The sequence below is a fragment of the Podarcis erhardii genome, assembly GCF_964252035.2.
Source record: "Podarcis erhardii genome assembly, chromosome: 17".
Taxonomy (NCBI): Eukaryota; Metazoa; Chordata; class Lepidosauria; order Squamata; family Lacertidae; genus Podarcis; species Podarcis erhardii.
The window spans coordinates 12,944,114-12,958,118 of NC_138515.1; the positions used below are offsets into that span (position 1 = coordinate 12,944,114).

The window sequence follows — 14,005 nt, forward strand, 5'->3', positions numbered from 1 at the left end:
AGTGTAAAACTATTTCTTTTTTTAAAAAAAAGTTCCATATAGAAAACAATTCCATATATAAAAACAATATAAGCATTTAAAAAGAATTCCACTTATAAAACAGTTATATATAGTAGTAGTGGTAGTAGTAGTAGAAATAGAATAGAAGATATATTATTAAATATTATAATAAATATATGATAATATTAAATATAATAATAAATATAGTTCAGTACAGATGCAGACTTGGATAAGATGCCCCTGGAAGTATGCTAATCAAGCCAGCATAACAAATGACCTGAAAAGTTTTAAAAGCCTTATAGCCAGTTAAACACTTATAGCACACACAGGAAGAAATTTCCAAACTGCTGCCAGAAAGGCTCTCTTGTGCCTGCTCAGCAGCACTCAGAACTCTAAATAAACCTGACTGACAATATATTTGGAAAAAATAAATCTCTTTCGCTCTTATCTTTCACATGCCGTACAAATTGTGCACAATTTCTGAAGCCCTGCTTACAAGCAAAACTGCATGCTGTGAAAGGATCTGTCACCTGCACAAGCATGAGAGATTTTTCAGAAGAAGACAAACCATCTCTAAAAGCCTACACTTTCAGCCTCGTTCTCCCCCGCCCCCCGCACAAACACTGTATTTTTTTTTTAAATATATTTTATTAAGGGTTTTCTTGTTTTACAGTGTAAGTGTAATGCCTCGTGTATTTTTTTTTCCCGTGTAACATTTTTACAAATCCATTTCATTTGTTGAGGCATTAGGGGGAGAAGAAAAAAGAAAAGAAAAAAAAAGAAGAAGAAAGGAGGGTGGAAGGAGGGGAGATGGATGGGGGTGGGGTGGGGTAGCGGTGTTTCTATTATGCTTAATGTATGTAGTTTGGTGTCAGCGTGCTTGTGTTGTTCACTTGTGTTCCTTTGGTGGTGAGAGAGGTTGGGGTTGGCCTAGGATGTGATTGTTTGTTTGTGATTGGCTGTGGTGATCTTTGTTTTCGTGTGTGAGTGAGGTGGGTGGGTGTTTTGGATCAAGTTAGCCATATTGATTTGTATGCTGTTGGTGGATTATTGTCATTGTCCTGTTGGGCTGTGTATGTGATAAAGGGGAGCCATACCGGGGTGAAGGTGTCTTCATCTGTTTGTCCCCGTGTCAGTTTCAGTTTGTTAGTTAATTTTTCTAGTAGGGCTGTTTCCCATACTATTTGGTACCATTGGTCCATGCTTACTCCTGACAGGTCTCTCGTTGAGGATATGTAGGCTAATTTGCTTTCCATGCTTGCCTTTGAGAGAGTCTGGAGATGTGAGGAATTGCTTATTCACCAAGCGAAGATGGTCCAATTAGGAGGACAGTGTTGCAAAGAACAAAATGCCCAGGTCTGGGTCCTAGAGTCTGCAGTTTGAAACTCTCGGCTGCCTTACATTATGTGAGCATGTGGCCTCTAGGCCTTTATCAAACTGGGGTTTGGAGCTACGGCTGCTGTTTTGCCATAACAACTGCTGTGCCGCCCACACAGATCCTGCTAGCCTCCCTGGAGCAGCAGCAATAAATATGGAGATTCGTTATGCAAGCCATCTTCTGCTATTGCCACCACAGCGCTGTATTGTTTTATTATTACTGCTTGTATATGCCATCTTTTCTCCAAGAAGCTCAAGGAGTCATACTGGGTTCTCCTTTCTGCATAATATCATGACAACAACCCTGTGAGGGAGGCTGGCCTGAGAAGAGGTCCAAGGGCACCCAGTGAGTATCATGGCTAAGTGAGGATTTCAGACCTGGTCTCCCAGCTTCTAGTCCAACATGGTGACCACTAGATCACAAGGGATCTCTCACCAACCCTGCAAGCAAGTTTTTTAAGGTTTTGGGGTTGTTGTTTTTAGCAGGAAGCAGGAGATCCAGGGTCCAGTGTCCTTGGGTGTTTGTGTCTGAACTGTTCCTAATGAGGCAATACACCAAAATAAAAATCACCATTTGGCTTACAGATATTCATGCTACGAAGATGGAAGTTCAGGGTGACATCCTTTAGAGCAAGGGCAGTCAACATGGTGTCCCAGAACCTCCAAGTGTCCCTATTTTGCAGGGACAGGCCTGGATTTACAGAAGCCGTCCCAGTTTCTGATTTGATCCTAGAATGCCCTGTTTTTCCTTAGGCTGTCCCTATTTTCATTAGTAGTAGTAGTAGTAGTAATAATAATAATAATCAGTGGCGTAGCGTGGGGGGTGCAGGGGGGCCCGGCCGCACTGGGCACAACATCTGGGGGTTAGGGGGGGCAAATCCACGGGTTAGGGGGCGCAAATTACTTGCCTTGCCCCGGGTGCTGACAACCCACGCTACACCACTGATAATAATAATAATAATAATAATAATAATAATAATAATAATAAATTTTGTTTATATCCCGCCCTCCCCAGCCAAAGCCGGGCTCAGAGCGGCTAACAACAGTAAAAATAGCATAGTTTACATAAAATCACAGTCAATTAATTGAAATACATTCTAAAATCAGTTCAGAATCAAATTAATGGCAACTATTGGGCTAGAGTTCTATGAGGATTACAGAAGGAGAGGGGGCGGGTCAGACTGTGCCTTGGCCAAAGGCCTGGTGGAACACCTCTGTCTTGCAGGCCCTGCGGAAAGATGTCAAATCCCACAGGGCCCTAGTCTCTTGTGACAGAGCATTCCACCAGATCGGGGCCATGGCCGAAAAAGCCCTGACTCTGATTGAGGCCAGCCTAACCTCCCTGTGGCCCGGGATCTCCAAGATGTTTTTATCTGAAGACTGTAAGGTCCTCCGTGGGACATACCAGGAGAGGCGGTCCCGTAGGTAAAAGGGTCCTAGGCCATATAGGGTTTTAAAGGTTAGATAAACTTTGGAGGGTATGCAATGTTATTGGTACATTGTAAGCCACAGAGAGGATAACACTGTGTTTTAGATGGCCAACACAATTATTAAATGAAATTAAGGCAAATACAAAAGTTCTCCATAACTCGTCCCCACATAGGCCCTGGCTTGAGCAGGTGCTAAACATAGCATGACTGATTTCATGTGCAGTGGAGGCAGCAACAGGCATCGATTCTATAATCAATACAGAAGAGTTTTTCCCAGCAAAATGCTGCTCGGTTTTGTTGGACTCCAATGCCCATCAGCCTCAGCCAGCTTGGCCAGAGGTCAAAGATGACGAGAGCTGTGGTCCAAGACATCTGGAGGACATTACAGTGGTATCTCGGGTTAAGTACTTAATTCGTTCCGGAGGTCCGTACTTAACCTGAAACTGTTCTTAACCTGAAGCACCACCTTAGCTAATGGGGCCTCCTGATGCCGCTACGCCGCCGGAGCACGATTTCTGTTCTTTTTTTTAAAAAAAATAATTTTTATTAGTTTTCCAACACAAGTAAACAATCATATTGAAATTTCCACAAATTTAGTTCTATTTGGACTTCCTTCAGCTTCTCTGACAATCATCCATATATACCTCTCAGTTACACATTTCTTCTGTTTATATTGCCATTAAACTTCCCTCCCACTTCTATTTCTTTTTAACAATATATCTCAACTTTCACAGTGCTTCTTGAAACCCCACTAGCATTGTTTGCACATCACATGTTCTTTTCAAATATTCGACAAATTTCCCCCAGTCCTCGATGAACTTTTGGTCTCGAAGATATCTAATTTTCCCAGTTAGTCTGTCCAGTTCTGCATAGTCTGTCAGCTTCAGTCTCCATTCTTCTACCGTCGGTATTTCCTCTTGTTTCCATTTCTGGGCCAGTAGAATTCTTGCTGCCGTAACTGCATACTGGAAGAGTTTACAGTCCTTTCTTATTATTTCCTTTCCTGTAATCCCTAAAAGAAAAATCTCAGGTTTCTTTACAAATATATATTTTAACATCTTTTTCATTTCATTGTATATCATCTCCCAGAATTCCTTCACTTTCTTACACTCCCACCACATGTGATAAAACGTTCCTTCTTTTTCTTTACATTTCCAACACTTGTTACACGTCTTATACATTTTTGCTAATTTTACCGGTGTGATATACCATCTGTAAAACATTTTCATAACATTTTCTTTTAGTGCTATACAAGCAGTGAATCTTAAGTTCTCCTTCCACAGTTTTTCCCAATCCTCAAACTGTATATTGTAACCAAAATCTTTGGCCCATTGTACCATTACCGATTTAACTTCCTCGTCTTTCATATTCCATTCCAACAATATTTTATACATTTTTGACAAAATTTTACAATCGTTATTTATCACATCTGTCTGGAACTTTGAATCTTTTTCTACATAACCCCTTTCTTTAATGTCTTTTTTAAACATTTCATTAACCTGAAAGTAATGCAGCCAATCATAAACATGTTCTCTAACTTGTTCATATGACTTTAGTTTCCATTCTCCTCCTTCTTTGGTTATCAATTCACCATATATAATCCAATTACCTCTCATATTTATTTTCTTTACACTCATAACCTCTAGTGGAGACAACCAGTGTGGAACTCTAGGTTCTAATAGGTTTTTATACCTATCCCATATTTCTATTAGTGGACTCCGAAATATGTGTGTCAGAGTCACCCGTGGTCCCAGCTCACAAGAGACCAAACTCCAGTCCGGCTTATGTACAAAAGCTTTTATTGAAGAACATTCTTAGCTTCGCATCCGAGCTCCGTGACTCTACGTCTGTTACGCTTAGACCGCTGAAGTCCCCTCTGAGTCAGTCCCGCCTCTACACCAGTTTAAGAGGCTTGTACTGGTCCACCTCTTCCTCTCTTTCCTTTTCCGCAGGGTCTTTCTGCCCCCCTGTGTTCTCTCCCTTCAGGACTCCCCAGAGGCTGAATCCTCTGGCACCTCCTCCCCCCTCCTTCGGGCTTTGGGACCAGGCTCCTCCCCAGGACTCTCTTCACTTCCGCGCGCCTCCCATTTTGAACTTGGCGCGCGTACGTTACTCCTGACCTTCCCTTCGACAGTTACACTGCTCTCGATACTACTTTCCTCCCCTTCCGGCAGGACGTCTTGCCCTGATCTCCTTCCCCTCTCTGCTTCCTGTTCTGCTCCTTCTGACACACTGGTCACTCCACCCCCTTCACTCTGTTCCGGCGGAGCAGCCGGTCCCGATCTCCAACTCCCACTGGGGGTTCCCTCTTCGTTTCCCTGCTCCTGACTGCTTCCCCCTCTAGCTCCCCTTGGCTTGACCAGAGGGGCTCCCTTTTGGGAGTCCTCCGATTCACTGGACGGACTCATGGACAATCTTGGGTCATTGTCGTCCTCTTCCTCGTCACCCTGGAATCCTTCCCCCTCGCTCTCTGTCTCCTCCCTCATCTGCGCCTCTCTCCCTGAACCCCTGACAATGTGGTTCCCAAAACCTTTATGAATTTTGTTCTTTTCACACCATAGATACGCGTGCCATCCAAATCTGTTATCAAATCCTTCTAAGTCTAGTAACTCCTTATTCTCTAGTTTTATCCATTCTTTCAACCAGCAAAGGCATGCTGCTTCGTAGTATAGTTTCAAGTCCGGCAGGGCGAAACCTCCTCTTTCCTTTGCGTCCGTTAATAACTTAAATTTAATTCTCGGCTTCTTGCCCTGCCAGATAGATTTCTGTTCTTATCCTGAAGCAAAGTTCTTAACCTGAAGCACTATTTCTGGGTTAGCGGAGTCTGTAACCTGAAGCATATGTAACCTGAAGCGTATGTAACCCGAGGTACCACTGTATGTTGCAGAAGGCTGCTATGCAATGAGTGGTGGGTGTGCATGAGGTAAGAAGGAATAACTTTGACATGCCTTCCAGAACAGTAAGTCTACTGTACTGATCTGTTGCACCAAAACATCTGGAGCATTCTAGGCTGGGGATGTAGAGACTGGAAAGCTGCTACCTCAGAGAGCTGTATAGTCAGCATTTGCACATAACACCGGTCTTGAAAGATCTACATTGGCTCCCAGTACATTTCTGGGCACAATTCAAAGTGTTGGTGCTGACCTTTAAAGCCCTAAATGGCCTCACTCCAGTAGACATGAAGGAGCGTCTCCACCCCCATCGTTCCTCCTGTACACTGAGGTCCAGCTCCGAGGGCCTTCTGGCGGTTCCCTTGCTGTGAGAAGCCAAGTTACAGGGAACCAGGCAGAGGGCCTTCTCGGTAGTGGCGCCCGCCCTGTGGAACGCCCTCCCATCAGACGTCAAGGAAATAAGCAACTACCAGACTTTTAGAAGACATCTGAAGGCAGCCCTGTTTAGGGAAGCTTTTAATGTTTGACGCACTATTGTATTTTAATATTTTGTTGGAAGCCGCCCAGAGTGGCTGGAGAAACCCAGCCAGATGGGCATGGTATAAATAATAAATTATTATTACTACTACTACTACTACTGTACAGCAAACCCTGCCCCTCAACTGCCATGCAATGCAGAAACCATCCAGTTGTTGCAGAAATGGAGTTCGCTTCACTTCCACCACCTAAAAACAGAGCCTTCTACCCTGCTCTGTACAGACAACAGATCTTACCCTACATTTTCCATAGAATTGTAGAATTGGAAGGGACACCTAGTCCAATGCTCTGCAACACAGACAAATTGCCATATGTATGCAATGCCGTATGTATACTTTGGACATAATCTTTTTAAGGTTTGCCAGAAAGGCTGCCTGGCACCAGCCTAAGAATTTGGGTACAGGACCCAACAGGATATAACTCTTGTTTCCCTATGTAATGCATCCTGTGCATTATATAGCCTACCATCTCCCTGATAGCCCCAGTCATTAATTGTCTCTATAATTGCATCGTTAAACCACTTTACTCCAATTCATTCCAGAGTAATCCCATAAGTGTGGTGTGTAACTTGACTTGATGGCCAGCAGTTAGCATAGTGTAGATAATATGAAGAATTATTGTAAACAGGTTAAATCACTAGTAGGTTTAGAGTAAATCCAGCAGTAAGGTGAAGGTAAAGGACCACTGGATGGTTAAGTCCAGTCAAAGGCAAATATGGGGTTGCAGCGCTTCTCTCACTTTCAGGCCAAGGGAGCCGGCATTTGTCCACAGACAGTTTTCCGGGTCATGTGGCCAACATGACTACACCGCTTCTGGCGTAATGGGATGTGTCAGAAACCAGAGTGCATAGAAATGCCATTTACCTTCCTGCCGGAGCGGTACCTATTTATCTACTTGCACTTCAGTAGAAGACACCAAAGGGCTTTAATGTTTGTTTTCTTACTAGAGCTGCAAAATTTAGTCAATTAAAACTAATTTGAAACCTTTTGATCAATTAAAAAAATATTGCCTCTGTTTTAAAATACAAATCCTTGCTAGTACCATCTTAGAAGAAGCTTCTGTCTTTGGTCTCATTGACACACAAGAGGCTCGTCACATGCATCATCTATTAAAACAAATAAACTATTTTATTTGTATATATTTAATGAATGTGCATCTTTAATTGGAGAACAAATCAAATTGCAGTTAGCCAGCAAGCTTGTATAGTAAAAACCCGTTGCATTAAATTCATGAACAGAGATATCTCTCCCCTCTCCTCACCTCTTTTCTGGTTGTGGTAGGAATGTTAATATGCAGTTTTATTTGCTTGGCAGATACAACCTTCTGTTGTATAACAACATGCTGGATTTGTTGTAAATGTTAACTGTGATGCAGGTCAAGCTCCCTTTTTCATTTTGATTGTCAGTTCTATGTGGCAGCATTCATCTGTAAGATTTCATTTCATGGAAGTTAGTTCTCTGCCTACAAATCTACTTCATGCAGGAAATCTAGGCCTGTTATGTGTGACTGTGATCGTTTTGATCTCGGCTGACCTTTGAACTCAACCTGAATAGGTCATGTATTTATTTATTTTAACAGTCATACTTCATTCCTACAAAGGGCACACACAACAGCTAAAATGTGGCTCTGTCAGTCACTCCCCTCTCTAGGCAGTTTACAAGGCCAATCGAGCCTGTTCAGCTTTTGAATCAAAACCAATTCCTATATATTGACACCATTTGCAGGACAAAATGGCCGTCAGCATCATACAATCCCTAAACAAGCAATAGCTAAGCCCCAAAGGAAGGAGGCTTAACTTAAGCACGTTGTGACAATAATACATAAAACACAGCTGCCATGCTGTGTTTTAGCATGGGAATTTCATGATAAGCAGAACTGGTTTTAGCCCATTTCTTTGTACCTGCAGGAATGGGAATTTAATGAATGAGGATGCTGATTTGGGACTACCAGACTGTCTGAACCAGCAGTGATACCGTGGGTGGGTCCCCAGATCCTGTCCCCACTGATGCTTCAGCTTTGTCAATCATGGTTCAACTTTGTTGCTCCCCCTTCCTCAACGGTCTCTTCCAACTCCACAATTCTGTGATATCCTACATGGGTGTCCCACTCTGATAGCTAGCTACAGGGCAGTCATCATGCAGGGTCTGTGACACCAGAGCAGAAGTACAGGTTGTTGTTGTTTAGTCGTTTAGTTGTGTCCGACTCTTCGTGACCCCATGGACCAGAGCATGCCAGGCACTCCTGTCTTCCACTGCCTTCTGAGGTTTGGTCAACTCAACCTCATGCTGGTAGCTTTGAGAACACTGTCCAACTATCTCATCCTCTGTTATCCCCTTCTCCTTGTGTCCTCAATCCTTCCCAACATCAGGCTCTTTTCCAAGGACTTTTCTCTTCTCATGACGTGGCCAACGTATTGGAGCCTCAGCTTCACGATCTGTCCTTCCAGGAGCACTCAGGGCTGATTTCCTTAAGAATGGATAGGTTTGATCTTCTTGCAGTCCATGGGACTCTCAAGAGTCTCCTCCAGCACCAGAATTCAAAAGCATGAATTCTTCGACCTTCTTTATGGTCCAGCTCTCACTTCCATACATCGCTACTGGGAAAACCATAGCTTGAACTATATGGACCTTTGTTGGCAAGGTGATGTGTCTGCTTTTTAAGATGCTGTCTAGGTTTGTCATCGCTTTTCTCCCAAGAAGCAGGCGTCTTTTAATTTTGTGGCTGCTGTCACCATCTGCAGTGATCATGGAGCCCAAGAAAGTAAAATCGCTCACTGCCTCCATTTCTTCCCCTTCTATTTTCTGTTAAATAAACTTCAGGTTTTTTGGGAAGCCACGAGTAAAGACAAAGTCAACACTATGATATGGCAGTAGTAATCACATTTGTCTCCATTCATGGATTACTTGCTCAAGCAATACCAGGATTCCATACATAGGAACACACAGGGGGAGATACATTGTTCGACCTGCACATATTCCCCTCTTACTGTTCTTTTTTTCCTGTGATTCACATCATCCTTTAGCATTTCCACAGCGCTCAAAACAGAGGCATTTAATAAACAGGTTTTGGTACACTGCACCTTCCTTTATATTTAACACATTTTTCATTATGCCAACAATTAATTTGGCTTTCTGCAAAGCTTTAGTGGGAATTCAATTATACAGCATTAGAAAATTATAAAGCATAAAAGCACCACTGTGTAATTAACTACTTGGGGGAGGGACATATATTTGGACAAAAAGTATAGTGGCTACTGGAAATCAGATAGCTGAACACGGGATAAGTCAAGCCTTTCTTTCTTTCTTTTGGAAAAAAAAAATGCTAGCCACAAATCAGAGCTATGATTCTGTAAAAGCTACTTGGTAGGAGCAAATGCAAAAATGTATTTGAATTTGTATGTAAGTTGTTGCTTGGATTTCCTTGTTTAAAATTTATTTCTGTCACAAGTGAATTGCCAGCAAACGTTAAAACAGGCGAGGGCCCCTGAACAGCCTCAGCCCAGTATTCCTGAAGGATCGTCTCCACCCCCATCGTTCTACCAGGACACTGAGGTCCTCCTCTGAGGGCCTTCTGGCGGTTCCCTCATTGCGAGAAGTGAGGTTACAGGGAACCAGACAGAGGGCCTTCTCAGTAGTGGCGCCCGCCCTATGGAATGCCCTCCCACCAGATATCAAGGAAATAAACAGCTATACTATTTTTAAAAGACATCTGAAGGCAGCCCTGTTTAGGGAAATTTTTAATATTTAATGCTGTATTGTTTTTAACACTCGATTGGGAGCCACCAAGAGTGGCTGGGGAAAATTCAGCCAGATGGGCGGGGTATAATTAATAATAATTATTATTATTATTATTATTATTATTATTGCAGTCCCCACACACAATCAAGATAGCATCACCCCCACCGGAATAGCATGTGGTAAACTCAACAGGGAGCAAAGCACAACCAGAGCTTGTACTTTCTATTGCAAAGCAGTCCAGATTTATAGGGTGCCAAAAGGAGTGTCAATGGGATAAAGATGCACAATGCAAGAAGCATTTTGCAAATTCTAGTTTAAGCACAGAAACCACTGGCTAAGAGGAACACCTCTCCCTTGCTGACCAGCCTGCAGGTTGGGCAGCAACTGGGGGAGACAGAAGGAGGTGGCACTTTCCGGTGCTTCATTTCTGGGCTCAGGGCTAGGTTGGCTTGAGGCTCTCATGACTGCAAGTGTAGCTTAGTAGGCACTGTAAGATTTCAAGCAAGAAATCAGCCTCTATAAGGTCTGTACAGGGTTGACTTGGGGTCGGGGTGGCGTTGTGGTCTAAACCACAGATCAGAAGGTCGGCGGTTCGAATCCCCGCGACGGGGTGAGCTCCCGTTGCTCAGTCCCAGCTCCTGTCCATTGCATTTCCGTGCACTGCTCTGGTTTGCCAGAAGTGGCTCAGTCATGCTGGCCACATGACCCGGAAGCTGTACGCCGGCTCCCTCGGCCAATAAAGCGAGATGAGCACTGCAACCCGAGTCATCTGCAACTGGACCCATTGGTCAGGGGTCTCTTTACCTTGACTGGGAAGGGTAGGTGGAGCGATGGAAGCCACCGTAGGGAAGTAAAGGTGGGGCACAGCCTTGGTTGTGGAGGCAGGAGTCTGCTTCCTTTCCAGGCTTTTCATTGGGCCACTGTTCTCAGCTGGTTGCAGGTATATATAGCACCGGGCATTACAATTTTTGAAGCACTGTGGGATTCTTTCAGGTGCATGTGGCTTGAGTTGAAAACCAAATGTGCATAGGAGAGGGCCAGGAACACCTATAATAATTTCAATTAGGTTTAAAGGTTGGTGCCTTGGGACAATCACCACTCAGCTAATGCTGCAGCCTATTTTCTTAGTGGAGGAGGTATGTTGGATTCAGGTTGTGAAATATATTTGATCCTTTCCCCTTGCTAAGCTGGCGCTTTGCAAGCGAGCAGAAGGGACAGAGTAGAGCTGGTGTGCATGAAAAGTTCCCATGGGAGCTTGGGGAAAGACCTGGGAATTCCAACCCTACATAGATAGAGGGCAAGGAGTCACATGGCTGATGGGAGGTTGCTGTGCAGGCATCACATAGCAGCACTGCTGCTCATCTACCAGCTGCTGAGGAGTTATAGGTAAGCCTGTCTGTGTTTTTATAGGTGCTGCAGGCCACCCAGCGTGGCTGGGGAAACAACAGGGTATAAATAATAAAATTATTATCTGTCTTGAAATTGGAGAGGGGCCTTTGTGGCTAGTGAGCCAGGCTGGTTTTCCTGTGCAATTCCACTTTGGGGTATGCACACCCTCTATTCTTTTTCTCTGTGTTAATTGTATTTAGTAAAGCTCTTGCCTACTTTTACACCTAACAGCCAAAAGTGAGACTCATCCAGAGCCATCAGCAAACCTGGCCAAAAGGCTGGGGCTGCTAAAAGTTGGAGGCCAACAGCTGTAGCGATCCCCCATTTCCATTTCATATACCAGGCGGATGCCTCTGAGAAAGGACTAAGCCTTTAAATATTGAAGGAACATCATTCCCCCCTCCGAATAGGACACATTAGCAGAAAATAATAAAAATAAAAGAGCTTCATTTGCAGAAGAATAGGAGGCTCTGATCCCCCAAGCGAATGTTGGATGCTGTCCATTGGCATCTGGTGCTGATCTAATCAAGCACCATAGCAGCAGCGTATAGTTCTCTTCATGACTAACTATTCTACCCATGCTACATTCCAAAACAAACATTGCTATCACTGCTGTGCAACCGGCTGGAAAAGAGGAAAATGACCATGCAACTCTTTCTGAATTCACGTAGCTCACTAATGAACAGGTAGTTGTTATGGAACATCTCACTGGACACCATTTGAGAAGTGGAGACCAACACTAGCTAAACATAAATCACACTAGTACACATTTCTTGCTCATTAATTTTTTTAGCTGCTCCTCATATTGTCAATGGCGGTTTGACATTCTGCATAGGCTTTACCAAGCAATTCCCCTTGTGACCCCATCCCTGATCCCTCCACATCTGAACACTTCTATTAGACTAATTATCAGCTGGGATCTTAAAGGTAACAGTGAGTGAATCACCAAAGCTTCAGGGATTATTATTTTTACTAGTGGAAAATGCTAAAAAGAGCTGAGTCCTGCTTGATGTAACAAAGGCTGGCAGCAGAATGATTCCTTCTAAATAATTTGTGGCTCAGAGAGTAGCAGCAACGGCACAGAATAAAGGTTGGGTATCTTGAGCAGCAATGAGAATAGCACAGCTCCTGAAATGCTCCTTATACAGCTGACAGTCAAATGGCGAGAGCTTAATGAAACTGCTCTATAGGGGAGACAGGAGCAAGCCATCATTTCTTGGAACTGTTTGCAACGGTTTGAAAGCTCAGCTTCAAAAAACTCTGGCAAACCACTCTAAACTTAGAGGCTCTCAGGAACATATAATGGGAACATGGACCACTGCCATTATGGTTCATTATGGAATAATGGACGGCACTGCCATGCAAACACATTCTAGTAGGCATCTTCCAGGAGGTTCAAGATTCTTACTTCCACTTAGCAAGTGCTCTCCAATGCCAAACTCCAGCTGTAAGAACTTCTAAAATTCTTCATCATAAAATGCAATACTGCATTGACTTGCACCAAGGCTGGACCCAGAAACCTACCATTTGTCGAATCCCAAAATACCGCAATGTGATAAATTATATCTGAGCATGCACAGGAATTAAGAAGTGGAAGTCAGGTGGTGCTCTTTCAAGAGTGTCATAATCCCTGGAGATCCCAGATCCCTTTCTCCATCTCCATGTGCAACCCACTCCTTCATAACACTTACTGTGTGGAGCAGCAGGTACGTCTCTGAAGAGGATTCCTCCAGAGGGGGCATAGCAGTTGCAATATCTTCAGGTGTGTCCAAAACAGTGTAGTTTTGAAAAATGTCTGGTGTGAAATTGTAATTCTAATGGGATTCAATGGCACCCAAACATACATGCTCCTCAATCTCTGGAACTTCTGTGCCAAATTTTGTGTCAGTATCTTAAGAGATGTCTGAATGCAAAGAGAACAGGTGAATGGCCAAACAACTTTCCAAAATATAGAACAGTTTGCATTCTTGTGGGAGGTAACATGCTTAATAATTTAGAAAAGGGATGCATGAAATCCTGAAACAATAAATATATAGGGCCAAACAAGATATAACATTAAAATGCTTCTCTGCATTTAACATGCATCTTTGCTTTTAAACAGAGAGGGAAGGAGAGAAGACATGCAACTGCAGAAGGCCTGGAGGGGAAGTTCAACCATTTCCTCTTCTGCAGTGGTCCTGAGGAAAATCTCCTGCACACGTGATGGGCTCCTTCTGTTCTGCAGGTGGATCAGTCATAGACCTCTCAGGTTCTGTATACATAACTTGGGCTCCTAAGGTGGTTTCAGAGACTGCTAATTTGGTGAGATGCAGGTCAGCAATTTCACCTTGGGGTTATTCACATAGGCAAACAGTCCTATTCTCACTTCGACTGGAGGAAATGTCCGTACAACAAATGATCAAAGGATCTGTGGCATGTTGAGGTTGGCTTCAATCATATCCAAGTACTTTTATACTTGGGAAGTTGCTTTGTAGTCTCCCCTGTTGTCCTTTTAATGCACCTGCATCAATTCCTTCAAGTCTGTATCAGCAGCCTTTGCTTGATTAAAAATACACTCACCCTTTCGAGTCTATTGCACTTGACATTACAACTGATAAACTCAGCTGAAGGCTGAAGACGATATAGGTCTAGAATGCTGTCCTTT

At 43.5% G+C, this 14,005-nt stretch overlaps 1 protein-coding gene across 3 annotated transcripts in view; it reads right to left on the minus strand.

Moving 5' to 3' along the window:
- Window positions 1-14,005, minus strand: part of SH3GL2 (SH3 domain containing GRB2 like 2, endophilin A1) — a 90,950-nt gene that overhangs the window by 47,820 nt on the left and 29,125 nt on the right. Inside the window, exon 2 of one of the 3 annotated variants that reach the window (XM_081845471.1) lies at window positions 7,496-7,660. The exons of the other annotated variants lie outside the window; for them this stretch is intronic. The gene's annotated coding sequence lies outside the window, so the exon portion shown is untranslated. The remainder of the gene's footprint in view (window positions 1-7,495; window positions 7,661-14,005) is intronic. 3 annotated transcript variants of the gene reach the window in all.